We start from the raw sequence: 14,924 nt of genomic DNA, 5'->3' as shown, positions 1-14,924 counted from the left end.
CTGTCCATCTGTAAGCCTGAAGCCCTAGAGCTCTGGCCTGCCCTTGAATACTCTGGACCATCCGGTCCCCAACCGAGGAACTGTAGGGGCGTGCTCTGTGCTGGTTGGGGAGGATATCTGCTCTGCTGCTGCTGGGGCTGCCTGCCTCGCGATTCCCCCTAATATCTCGCGGATCTGGACCTCTTGGGCGGACCCCTGTCATAATCTCTGTCAGGCTGACGCCCTCGGTATCGGTCCTCCATACTCTGGGCGTGGGCCTGTATACGGGCAATGTCCATGCCTGTCTGGGCCGCCATCACCGTGCAGCTGTCAACCAAATAATCATCCAGCCCTATCACATACCGGTGCATCCGGTCAGTCATATCGGCGACATAAGCGGGCGTATAACTGGCCAGCGAATCAAACTCCAAACTGTACTCCCTGACACTCCTGCCCCTCTGTCTCAATAGCAGGAATCTGTCTACACTGGCCCGCCTCACCTCCGGAGGTAGAAAATGGGCCAGGAAGGCCTCTGTAAACTTTTCCCATACGGCTGGAGGGGCACCCTCGCCTCTGGGCAGCATCCAAGACTCGCACCAATTAGCTGGTACATCGTGCAACTGGTACGACGCCAACCCAACCGACTCTGTCTCGGAGGCACTAATCAATCGCAGGGTACGCTGCATCTGTCGGATGAACTCCTGAGGGTCTTCTGCGGGCTTTGACCCGGAAAACTCTGGTGGGCGACAAAGCAGAAAATCACGGGCCCTCTGACTATCGCGCCTGTCTACACGATCATCCCCTGCTCCCTGTCTGTAAACCTGCCCCGCTACCAATTGAGTCAATAACTGGACTGCCTCTCGCAGGGTCCCATTATCCGCCCCTGGCTGGGGGGTTGGAGGTACAGGTACTGGTGCCGCGGGAGCTGGCGGTGGAGTCGCCCCCTGTGCTGCAGATGTGGCTGCTCCAAATCCTTCCGATACTGGTGGTGTAGCAGAACTGGCCGTCTAAGGCACAACATCTGGCTCGATCTGGGCACGAGCCCTAGTAGTCACCTGAGCTCGGCTGGTCTCACCTGCCGCTGTAGACTTGCCCTTCTGGGCGGCTGTGGCCTTCTTCGGAGGCATCGCTGAAAATATAACAATTCGTCAGGGAAGAACCATCCTGATAACACAGCTCTATCGCACGATCTAGGACCAGAAGGAAAGATAACACCCTAAATGCCCTGTAGCCTCCTGTTTATAGATGTGGTGCACAACACACCGATAAACAAGACACTACTAGACACGGTCTGTAGACAATCCGAGGACCAAAAGCTCTGATACCACTTCTGTCACGACCCATCCCCGTAGGTCGTGACTAGTGCCCGAACTGGGCACCCCTACGCGCTCATTTACCAGATTCAGCATACAGATGACTCGTACACAAATAAATATCAGACGTGGCTCCACACTGGTGCCTACAATCATATATACTGCACAGAAGCCGACAAGGCTATCATACTATACATAACATACCAAAGCATACATACACGCGGCCGATAGGGCTGCCACGGCGGATGGGCCGCCCAAACACAATTCACACAACGCGCCCAAACAAAACTATACATTACCCACGTCTATGTCGACAGACATCTAACACGGAACACCAGAATCAGATGGCGGGACAGGGCCCCGCCGTACCCTGAATAAACATAAACATATACATCGAAAGACATAATCGAAGTAAAATGTACAGAAGGTGAGCACAATAGCCAAAATACCAAGGTGTTGCATCTGACGTACAAATCATACATAAAAGGTTCCGGAAGACAAATACGGCAATCAAAATGCCAAAATACGTTGCTTTCCTTTGAAAAACATTTCCGTCTCATACACACAGAAAATCAAACACACAATTATCGCGGCCAAAAGTCCAGCGGTCACTATCACACATACCGCGACCAAGTGTCCAGCGGTTAGCATCCCAAACCCGACATACCGCGGTCAGGGGTCCAGCGGTCAATGTCGCAGATACCGCGGTCAGGGGTCCAGCGGTCAACATCACATAGTGCGGCATACCGCGGTCAGGGGTCCAGCGGTCAATGTCGCACACACCGCGGTCAGGGGTCCAGCGGTCAATATCACATAGTGCGGCATACCGCGGTCAGGGGTCCAGCGGTCAATGTCGCACACACCGCGGTCAGGGGTCCAGCGGTCAATATCACATAGTGCGCACAATAATATAAATGCCAACTTTATTACTTTCCAAACATAAATCACACATGCCAGAATCATGCATCACACAAGAATCGTATATCAGGAAAAATACAGAAGGTAGGTAGCTTATCCAGAATATCAGAATACTTACTTTTATATCATACAAGAATAGCTCAAGTGAGACAAACGAAGGAAGTTTCGGAACTTGTGGGCCCACCTCGGGTCAAGTCGAGGTGGCGGATATAAATTACAAACATTGGACTCTATAGAGTCATCCATGAAGGTTTCAAAGCGAGCCGATCACGTCTGTACGGGTTATGGATGTTTGAACAGTTTTCCAACAAAACTTAAGGACTATAATTCAATTGTGCTGAATGAATAGTACCAAAATTCAGACTCTCTTTTCTTTGAGAAGAATAACCTACGAGGCTCAAATCCGAATCTAGTACACCTAGGACATGCCAGGAGAAGAAAAGGGGTAGCTTTACATACCTTAGTTGCGCCTTACGCTTGCTCAAATTCAATTCTCGTTTCGCCCAAAACCTACAATTGGTCATAGTTACCAATTATGAGTTGCTAGTTTTTAGCAATTCAAACTTAAGTCTATATTTGTCTACAGAAATTTCGGCAGCACTTCCCCTATACATATAGCATCCCCGAGACTTAGCTCGGCCCAATATATCAACAACAACAACCCAACAATCCAACAACACCAACAATTACCACACAACGCACTATAACATAAATAATCTTCTTTTCTATATAGTTCAACAACTTTCATTCCAACTTCACACTATCAAACTAATATCAACATTTTCCATATCCATTAACTAATTCAAGATCATTACAATACGCTTTGGAAGCATTTCATATCATTTCTACAAACTATTCACAAAATATACAAACTTTCCACCAAAACCATAATCCACCTAAACTTCCAATCTTCAACATAAACATCCACAACATATTCTTATCTTCCAATTTCATTTACAACCACAACAAATTGCATCTTACAACTTCATTCTCATAATTACATAAACTATAATAAAATCACATACTTTCCGACAACCACTTAACAACAATTTTCTCATGCCAACTAGAACCATTAACCTTCCATTTTCATCACCGGACTACAACAACACAATTAACATACTAAATAAAATAAATTCATCTTCTCTCCAACACTCACCACATTCGGCCACATACAAGCACACCCATAACACATCAATTTCACACTTTTATTCATTTCCACATGCTACAACATATATATATATATATATATATATATATATATATATATATATATATATATATATATATATATATATATAATTCTTCCAATATAAAAGAGTAAGATTCTTACCTTTTCTTCAAATTTCAACTCGCCGCAAACGTTGTCCTCTTGCTTAACTAATTATGCCACGTCGAAGAGCGTCTTGAACTTGTTAGGAATTCAAGAGGAACAAGATTTTTGAATCAAGATTGGAAGCTAGAATTTTTTTTTCTTTCCTTTCTCTATTTCTCTTGGCCGTAGGCCTTTCTTATTTTTTTTTCTCTCAATTGTTCTTGAAGCTTCTTACAAAATGAAGACTTAGCCCCTCCTTTCTTATATTTATCACATAATGTTACAACTTGGGCTTGGGCCTCTTTATTTTGTTCCATGGCCGGCCACCTCTCCTAATTGGGCCTTTGTTTTTCATTTTTTTTAGCCCAATTGGTTATGGATTTTATTTTGTAATTCACGGAACAAAATTCCAATTTTGCCCTTAACCTTCCTTGATATTTCCGCGTCAATACTTTTCATGAACAACATATGCATGTTAACTAAAGTCAAAATATCGCCTTATCTCATACAAGTCACAATTGTTTTGAAATTCTCGAATGTGCAAAATTACGGGATATAACATAAATATAATATGGAACTTATACAGATGAAATGTTGTCTCGAAACTGTCATATATATATATATATATATATATATATATATATATATATATTAAGGCCACCTGTCTCCTGAGAAGTCACAACCATCAAAAGATAACATAGTACACAAGTCGACAAGGCCGTCATAACGTGTAGGAACGTCCCAACTATACATACGCAAGCCAAAAAGGCTGTCACTACATACAACATACCAAAATATGTATATACGCAAGCCGACAAGGCTGCCACTACGAATGTGTGAGGATCACTCCCCCCAGCCAAGGTATTGTCTACGTATGCGCGCAAATCTAGCTCAACGGGTTGGCACATGCCTCCACCACTGCATGCAGCAGCTCCCCCAGCCTCACTGAATGGGAATCGAACCCGCGACACATACCTCTTTATCTTCCACGGAGGGAAGCGCCTCATACCAATTGAGCTGGCTGGGGGGAGCGATCCTCACGGAATGGGAACGTACCAAAATATAAGTCATATAGACACAACTGAACAACATATATACACAACCCACACATCTGTCTACGAAGAAAAGCACGAAAAGAATTAGCACGAATGAAAATGCGGACACAAGAACTAGTAAACACAATGTAGGAATAACTAGGGGTGGGCGTTCGGTTCTTCGGTTCAGTTTTAGCAAAATTCGGTTTGGATTTTTTGATTTTGATTTTTTGAAGGTGGACACCGAACACCGAACCAAACTAGTTCGGTTCGGTTCTTTCGGTTTTGGTTTTTTAAAGTTTGGTTCGGTTCGGTTTCGATTTATTCAGCTCAAGTTTTTGATATGATATTAGAAGCGATTCCTTTTACACTAAAACATATTCTCAAAAGCAACAAAACATAAAACTAACAAATTAAAATCAAAATCAAACAAACAGGATACACAAGAACAAAAAATCATAACCATAATATAGGATTACTAGGTGTTATATACATACAGTAAGAATAATTAAGAAAACACATAAAGGACATACGTTAATCCTAAAGACACATCCTAGTCACCTTTCTTTGTTAAGGATATTTGATTTTCTCAACTGAAGAGGAAAATTAGGAATATAAAAGCAAAAGAGAGCTTATTACAATTGGTTTTTTTTGGGCTTAAACTTAATGGGTCTGGACTATTTTAATTTTTTTGGGTAATGTATAAATTTCGATTTATATTTCGGTTCTTCGGTTCGGTTTCATCAAAGTTCGGTTCGGCTATTTCAGTTTCAGTTTTTTGAAGGTGAACACCAAACACCGAACCAAACTAGTTCGGGTCGGTTCTTTCGGTTTTGATTTCTTGAAGTTCGGTTCGGTTCGGTCCGGTTTTTTGATTTTCGGTATTTATGCCCATCCCTAGGAATAAGTACTAAATGGCTACTAATTGAGAGAGACAAGAAAAATGAAATGCAAAAATCGGGAAAAATAACTAAAATTTCATGCCCGGGTAGGTGATAACTTGAAAACACGGCCGGGAAGCCCCAATTGATCCAAGGTATCAATTTGAAATAACGAGAATTTTTACCTTACCTAAGAAATAAGGAGACAAACAACCAACCAAGGATCAAGGCAAATTTTGGAAAAGAAGTGAAGGAATTGAATCAAATGTACCTTTTCGTTGTTGGAATTTACGGTCTAAACTGGGGTAGTTATACGGTCCGAATATTTTTGACGGACCGTAGATGTAGTCCGTAAATGGGGAACAGAATCTACGAATTTGGACTTCAGATTTACGGAAAGGACTTCTTCAATTATACGGTCCGTATAAAATGTACGGTCCATATATGGTCACCGTAAATCAGCAACAGTAGCGTAGCAAATTTCACTCCAATCTACTGTTGGGAACTGCTCTCAAATATACGGACCGTATCTTATTTACGGTCCGTATATAGCAACCGTAGATCTCCAACAGTGTTCAACTTTTCCAAGATTCAATTTGACGGACTGAATTGACGGTCCATACTTCTTTTATGGTCTGTGAATTTGGACAGTATCTTTGCTTCAATAACGACGTATAGCACGTGATTTCTTGGATCTTGGGCTGGGTTTGTTGACTTTTTTTTGACACAATGGACCCACTCAACCTAGGAACATTCCATTTGGAGCTAAAAAAACACTTTTCCAAAACTTGGCTATAAATTTTTGGATCTAACTTTCCTTTTGACTCTTCTTCTCCACTTGAATCTATGAAGATAGCTCAAGAACACATGAACATTAAAATTTCTAGCTACTTTCAAATCAACTCATTTTACCCCCAAATTTCGGATTTAGGCTCCCTTAACCTAGTAGAACAAAGCCCAATGGTTATCAACTCCCAATTTCGTGACAAATCAAAACCCACCAAGTTGTTCTTCAACATTTTCTAAAGCTTCAACCCAACAATGGTAGATTCTTCAATATTGACCCGAATGACACGAAATTTGACGATTTGAAACCCTAACGTACTAAGGAACAAGAATCTAATAACAAAACAAACACAAATTGTTTTGGGGTTTTTGGTGCAAAATTTCCAGATTTTTTTTTCTGATTTTCGCATTTTGGGGATTTTTTTTTGTTGAATTCAAAACCCAAGACTAGATTTGTTGGAACAAACCTAAGCTAAGCTCCGATACCAATTGATACAATAACGGATACGCGGAAGCGAGAAATTAAGAAGATAAACAAAAGGGAAAGAAAAGATAGAAAGATAGACACAAGATTAGAGAGAATTAAGCAACCAAAACTATAATAAAGTCTTGACCTCCTAATTACACAACTAATTAGCACCTAACTCTTAAGTTGATGTTACACCTCAGAAAATTTCCCGATTGGTATGCAAGTAAATGAACTAATGAGGTGTGCGAGGAGTGCGAGTGTATAATGTTTCATGGGAAATGTTTGTAAAGGGATGTGGATGATTAGAATGAAAAGTCGAGAAATGAGAAAAATTGAAAGTTGGAAAAACTGCCCAGTGGTCGTATATTGCAAAATACGGACCGTAAAGTGCAATACGGTCCGTAAACTGGCAGTCGTAAACTGCCATGCAAAAGCTTCAGCTTTCTGCCAGTGGTCGTATAGTGCAAATACGGACCGTAAACTGATATACGGTCTGTAAACTGCCAGGTCGTAAACTGGCATACCAAACTTCAACTTTCTGCCAGCTGAGGAAGAGGTATAATACGACCTGGTGGACGGACCGTAAAGTGATTTACGGCCCGTAAACCATGGTCGTAAATCACCATGCATGCAGGCCAAAGTTTCTGGTTCTGCTTAAGCTTAAAAACGACCACGAGGGACGGTCCGTAAACTAAAATACGGACCGTAAACCTCCATGGACGACCACTGTTCACCCAGCACAAACTTTTTAATTCATTAAATATGAGGATCAAGACTTGTCTTATTTCATTTACAACATTACACCACTTCTCTCTAGAACTTCCCTCTACATTTATTTTATGAGTTTCCAAGGATTATAAGTCATCCATAACATTAAGACAAGTAAATCAAGGATAAGGGAATCATCAAGGATCATCCAAGTCAAGAAATCCAAATGGAGAAAAACTAGGGTTTTTTCTCAAAGAAGAGTATTATCAACCAAAGCTTGTTCCTACAACTTCTACGGTAAGATTCATGATTTTTACAAGATGTTTGAGGTATTGGAGAATTAAAATACATGGATTGTAGAAAATGTGGTCAACTAGGTCATGAATGATGAATAGTGACATTTTGAGAAATAGTTTGAATTGAGTTATGAATGTTGTTGTGTTGTGATATGAATGTGTTATAAATGGTATTAAGATCATGAACTAAACACTTTAGACGAATGGACGAAGATGGGTGTTATAATCATGAATGTGGGTGAATTAGAGGCAAATTGAGGGATCTAGATAATGTGGTTAATGTGAATGACTAATGGCCATTGTTATGACATTAATGAAGGTATAAACGCTAGCATTGGAAGGGAACGTGCAAGTATAGAATAGTTCGACGGAAAGGTATGTAAGGCTAACCCTTCTTTCATAAGGCATGGTTCTTGGCCAAATTCCTAAATTCCTCTATATGAGTATGTTGTCTCCGCATGGTTGGCATTCTGAGCCCATAAGCTCATGACCCTTGATATGTACTATGATTTTACTATGTTCCTCGCTTGACAAGTAAGTCCATAATGTAGATGTAACGATAGTGATGAGGATAGAAATGATGATGAGAGTAAAATGAGATTAAGGATGCTTACGAACTATGATGTATGTATATGTGCCTAGGAAGGGCTATAATGATACCCCGAGCTTATAACGCCGGGTAGGATATATATATATATATATATATATATATATATATATATATATATATATATATATATATATATATGTATATGATTATGTATAAAGTATGTATACGATTACGTAACGCACGCACACCTCTGCAGAAGGTACGGATAACCCTGATGCCTTGGTAGGGCCAGGTATGTATGACCTTGAGCCTTGGTTGGCCAAGTACGTATAAGACACCGATCCCATGAGGTCGGGTATGCTATGTAAATGCTATGTATATGAAATGACTATGTATATAATACGAATATGAATGTGAAAAGACTATGTATAGGAATACAGATAAGGACATGTATACGAATATGAGCACAAGTATGGTACGGGTATTACTATGGGATATGAACGACGATGTATGCAAGTAAGCGACATGATGATGATATTACTGTCTCCCCTCCTATGCTATCTTCATATGATATCTATTATGCTTCTATATTGATGTTGATCATGCTTTACATACTTAGTACATTCCTCGAACTGACGTCCTTTTGTTTGTGGACGCTGCGTCATGCCCGCAGGTGCGCAGGGAGGCAGATTTGATCCTTAGCTGCCTATTCGGAGATTTCATAGAGAGCTCCATCTCCTTCGGAGCCATATCTTTTGGGTACTCATTCTTTTGTGTATATAATTATGGGCATAGCGGGGCCCTGTCCCGCTAATGTTATATGTTATACTCTTAGAGGCTCGTAGATAGGTGTGTGTGTAGGTAGATGTGTTTGGGCTTGTTATATCCCGCATTTTTCGCATTCGGATAATTTAAGGTAATTGCGGGAGATTAAGAGCAAGATTATAATTTTGATTTTGTTTGGTGTACAAGTTGTTTATAAAAATTTAGAAGTGAAAATAATGAGAAAGGTCAAGGGCATAAAAGGAAATTCGCAATATGACTCGTGGAAATATGGAGGGAGACGAAGGGCAAATTTGGAAGTTGGAAAAATATTTCATGAATTACATAAACTAGCCAAAAATATAAGTGGGCTTGAAAGTCCTTTTTGGACAAAAATTAAGGGCCCAACCGGCCATATAGGGTCCAAGCCCATAAGGGATTCAACTTGGTCAATAAATAAGATGACTTAGTCATCTTTATCTTATTAACTTCTAGAGAATTCAAGGAGAAGCAAGAACAAAAGAAAGAAGGGAAAAACCCCAAGGCCATTCGGCCATAGTAGAAATTCCAAGGAAACATTGATAAAAATTTTCCAAAAATCATTTCCTACCAAGCAAAGGGTGCTTATCAAGGTAGAGTTGTTGTTGGAGCAAGAAAGATTCAAAATCATATAAGTGTCCAAGAGATAAGCAAGTGAGAAGTTGAAGAATAAAGGTAAAATTCTAACCTTGTTTTATGTGTTATACATGGTTTATATGTGTTGTAGTATGCAAAAGATGGATGAAATTCATGAAAGAGAGAAATATGATATGTGGTCGTGTACCTATATGTATGTGTAGAAGCCATGCTTCAATTGTTTTAACTAGTATTTGGTTGTTATGTTTGTAAATGATATGTAGAAAATGAAAGCTGAATGAGTTGGAGAATATTGATGTTGTGTATGGCCGTGAGGTATATTAATTTTATTATGTGTACATGGCCGTGTATATTGTATGTATGGCAATGTATATGTGTTGAAGAATGAAGAATAATGAGCAAGTTATATTCGATGTTGTAGTTGTTGTGTCGTAGATTTCATATCGCAAATAAAGGTTTGGTGACCTTGGTGAAGTATTGGTAAGTGGGAGATTATGTATATTGGAGGACAATGTTCTTGCATGGATAGTAAGTAATGGTATTAGTATGATGTTGAGGAAATATATATTACAAGGGTGCTATCGTGTTTATTGAAGTTGGAAAGTTTTGAAGAAAGTAGCAAATTGATATCACGTGTCATGAATTAAATGTGTGAATCACTAGTGTGATTATTGAGCTATGATAATAGTTTGGCCGGGTTTGAATTCCCGGATTGTGTTTGTCAAGAATTTGGTTATATTGAATGTCGAGGATGGTGTATTTACAGAGGAAATGCTGCCGAAATTTCGGTAGCCAATTGTTTCCTTAAGGTGTTAACTCTAAGTATGCTAATGAGAGTTTTGGTAAAAATGACCAAATCGCAGATTTTGACGAGATTGTGACTCGAATTTGGAGTAGCTAAAGGAGCGGAAAGAGGTATGTAAGACTTCACCTTTCTTTCTATGGCATGTCTTAACTAAACGAAGTCGGGTACGAGTCTCGGGGACAACCCTAATCCCCGGAATCCGCACCTAAAGTTTTCAACTTTTCGTTCAATTGAATTGAAGTAAAAAGTGTGCAAAATGATGAAAAGACCTCCTAGACCCCTATAACTTGCCTAAGTGGGACCCGATTACCCTAAGACTCATACAAGTAACGCTATGACACGTAAGACGCATGAAAAGACAAGCCTACATGACAGCCGGCCTAAAGAGGGGCCTTCCTATGTACAGGTTACGTTCTTGCCTCGTTATACGCCCTATGGCTCCGTGATATTATTATTGATCGTACTTTATGTTACTGCTTGCATTGTTTTCCATGCCTTACATACTCGGTACATTATTCGTACTGACTTCCCTTCTTGTGGACGCTGCGTTTCATGCCGCGCAGGTCAACAGGTATACGGACCAGATTCCTAGCGCCCTATCAGCAGCATTCGACAGCGCTCCAGTTGTTCCGGAGCCTTATATCATCGGTACTATTTTGTGTATGTATTTTCGGGCGCGACAGTACTCGGCCCTTTCTCTGTATAAATGTACTATGTCTAGAGGCTCGTAGACAGATATACACAGTCAGCTATGTACAGTTTAATGTATTTTATTCCGAATGGTTCGCGTTCTGGTGTAACGCGATATTACAAAGTTTACTGCAAATGTTAATATTTAGAAAAAAAATGGCACTGTTTATACAGGATAGCTAAGGGGTGCTCGGTACAAGTATCGGGTACTCGTCACGGCCCCTAGTCGGGTCGTGACAGAAGTGGTATCAGAGCAGTTCGGTCCTAGGGTTTGTCTACGAGCCGTGTCCAGTAGAGTCTTGTCTATGGGTGTGTAGCGCGCCATACTTATAAACAGGAGGCTACAGGGCATTTAGGAAATGTGACCTTCTTTGTATTCTGAAATCGTGCGATAGAGCTATGTTACCAGGCTCCCATGCTCCTTTTCTAAAACCGATGTTATGGTTTCAGTAATGCCGCCGAAGAGAAAGGCTACGACGGCCGAGAAAGCGAAGGGGGTGGCGGCCCGCAGAGTTGAACGGGAGCTAGACGAAGAAGAATCTCACACTGAAGCTCCCCCTCAGACTGTTCCTGTTCCCCCTGCACCGGCAGAGCAGGGAAGAGCCCCAGCTCCAGCCCCCGCATCTCCAGTTCCACCGCCAGCAGCTCCGGGCCAGCAGATGGCAGAGGCCATCCAGTTATTGACCCAGCTAGTCGCCGCACAAGCTCAGCGGCAAGATGTGGACACAGGCGACAGGGCGGTAAGCGCAAGGGCCCGAGACTTTATTACCCTGAAGCCGCCAGAGTTCTATGGATCGAAGCCAGAGGAGGACCCGCAGGGTTTTATAGACGAGATGCTGAGGACTCTGAGAATCATACATGCTTCGGATACGGAGTCCGTAGAGTTGGCTTCATATCGGCTGCGGGATGTGGCAGTTCTGTGGTACGGTAACTGGATATCATCGAGGGGAGCAAATGCACCCCTCCGGTTTGGCAGGAGTTCACTGAGGCTTTCCTACGACATTTCCTACCGCCAGAGGTTCGACGGGCTCGAGCCGATATGTTCTTGAACCTGAGACAGGGAAATATGAGCGTTCGGGAATACAGTCTTCGTTTCAACTCGCTAGCCAGGTATGCCCCCGCCCTGATAGCTGATAGGGGAGACCATGTGCACCGGTTTGTAAGCGGGCTAGGGCCATATTTGGTTAAGGAGTGTTTGACGGCCTTACTCCAAGACGGGATGACTATTACCCGCATCCAGGCCCACGCCCAAAATCTGGAAGAGCAGTATCAGACACGGAGAGAGGAGAGCTATCCAGATAGGGGTTCCAGAAAAAGAGGCAGATTTTCCAGGGGTAGGAGCGAGTATAGAGGGGGGCAGGCACAAGAGCAATCTGGGTATTCGGGCCAACCAGCGGCCAGTGCACCTCCTCGATTTGCAGAATGGGGATTTGACTGACCTACCAATTCAGGAACAGGACAAGGCTCTAAGGCTTCAAGACTCCAGTACAGAGCCGATTCTAGCAGGACGGGGCTTCACCCACCACGATGTGCTCGGTGTGGCAAGCCACACTCTGGGTAGTGCTACCTAGACACCGGTGGTTGTTTTGCCTGTGGATGGACTGACTATTTTGTACGTGATTGCCCACTAAAGGGTGAAGGAGGCCAAACTCAGCCAGCCGGATCAGCGATCGGTTCGTCGTCGACCGTGCGCCCTCGTGGACAGACTTCTCAGGCTCCAGCAGGCCGCGACCGAGGTAGGGGAGGAGCACCTAGTTCAGCCGGTCCTCCGCACCGCCTATATGCACTGACAGGACGACAGGACACTGAGCCTTCCGCAGACGCGGCCACAGGTACTTTTTCAGTATCCTCTGTGATAGACGTGTGTTAATTAATTCAAAATTTATTTTTTTCCCTATACTGTCCTCTGTATTACTGAACACATTGAGAATTTGGAAATTTGGACGGAAGGTAGCCATACGCATAGGTAAAAGGCGAACACCCGAAAATTGCGAAGGTTAGAACTGTAAATAAAGGAAAAGACGTGTTACGCGGACGTTTCGAAAACTGCCGAGACCCCAACTCGTTCCATATTATGCGGCATAAGTAGTACGGGGAAACGGAAGTAAAAATATTGACACCGAGACATCGAAATGCATTAAAGCTTCAAGGTTAAGCGTGCTCAGGTGGGAGTAATCCCATGATGGGTGACCCCCTGGGAAATATACTGAAAATTCCATAAATGCGGAAATAAGAGACGAATGTAAAAGTAGGTAGCCCAGAGTAAACTGGGATGTGGAAAGTGGTTAGAAACCCCACACGAGTCACATAGGCCGAGCCGGACGAAACTAGCAGAAAAGGGGAAGCCATGACAACAGAAAGCTTTGGGAACGAAGGGGAAAAGTACAGATGTCATAGGGTGAGACCAATATTGAGTCCACACTAACTAAGGCAAGGAATCCCTAATGTGGCGATGTACGGAAACGTGTCTAGTAAGAGAATAGACTCGGGTGATGCCACGAAAAGGGATCATAACCATGAAAGATCGCAACAGGCAATCTAAGCTCCTAAGATGAATATGCTAAGTGGCGTGAGGCATCTACAAAGGAAACCTCCCCGAAATAATATGCTGCGCTATGAGGCAAGTTTAACATTCGAGGACGAATGTTCTAAAGGGGGGGATGATGTTATATCCCGCATTTTTCGCATTCGGATAATTTAAGGTAATTGCGGGAGATTAAGAGCAAGATTATAATTTTGATTTTGTTTGGTGTACAAGTTGTTTATAAAAATTTAGAAGTGAAAATAATGAGAAAGGTCAAGGGCATAAAAGGAAATTCGCAATATGACTCGTGGAAATATGGAGGGAGACGAAGGGCAAATTTGGAAGTTGGAAAAATATTTCATGAATTACATAAACTAGCCAAAAATATAAGTGGGCTTGAAAGTCCTTTTTGGACAAAAATTAAGGGCCCAACCGGCCATATAGGGTCCAAGCCCATAAGGGATTCAACTTGGTCAATAAATAAGATGACTTAGTCATCTTTATCTTATTAACTTCTAGAGAATTCAAGGAGAAGCAAGAACAAAAGAAAGAAGGGAAAAACCCCAAGGCCATTCGGCCATAGTAGAAATTCCAAGGAAAAATTGATAAAATTTTTCCAAAAATCATTTCCTACCAAGCAAAGGGTGCTTATCAAGGTAGAGTTGTTGTTGGAGCAAGAAAGATTCAAAATCATATAAGTTTCCAAGAGATAAGCAAGTGAGAAGTTGAAGAATAAAGGTAAAATTCTAACCTTGTTTTATGTGTTATACATGGTTTATATGTGTTGTAGTATGCAAAAAATGGATGAAATTCACGAAAGAGAGAAATATGATATGTGGCCGTGTACCTATATGTATGTGTAGAAGCCATGCTTCAATTGTTTTAACTAGTATTTGGTTGTTATGTTTGTAAATGATATGTAGAAAATGAAAGTTGAATGAGTTGGAGAATATTGATGTTGTGTATGGCCGTGAGGTATATTAATTTTATTATGTGTACATGGCCGTGTATATTGTATGTATGGCAATGTATATGTGTTGAAGAATGAAGAATAATGAGCAAGTTATATTCGATGTTGTAGTTGTTGTGTCATAGATTTCATATCGCAAATAAAGGTTTGGTGACCTTGGTGAAGTATTGGTAAGTGGGAGATTATGTATATTGGAGGACAATGTTCTTGCATGGATAGTAAGTAATGGTATTAGTATGATGTTGAGGAAATATATATTACAAGGTTGCTATCGTGTTTATTGAAGTTGGA

The sequence above is a fragment of the Lycium barbarum genome, chromosome 12 (assembly GCF_019175385.1).
Source record: "Lycium barbarum isolate Lr01 chromosome 12, ASM1917538v2, whole genome shotgun sequence".
Taxonomy (NCBI): domain Eukaryota; kingdom Viridiplantae; phylum Streptophyta; class Magnoliopsida; order Solanales; family Solanaceae; genus Lycium; species Lycium barbarum.
This window is presented reverse-complemented; position numbering follows the sequence as displayed.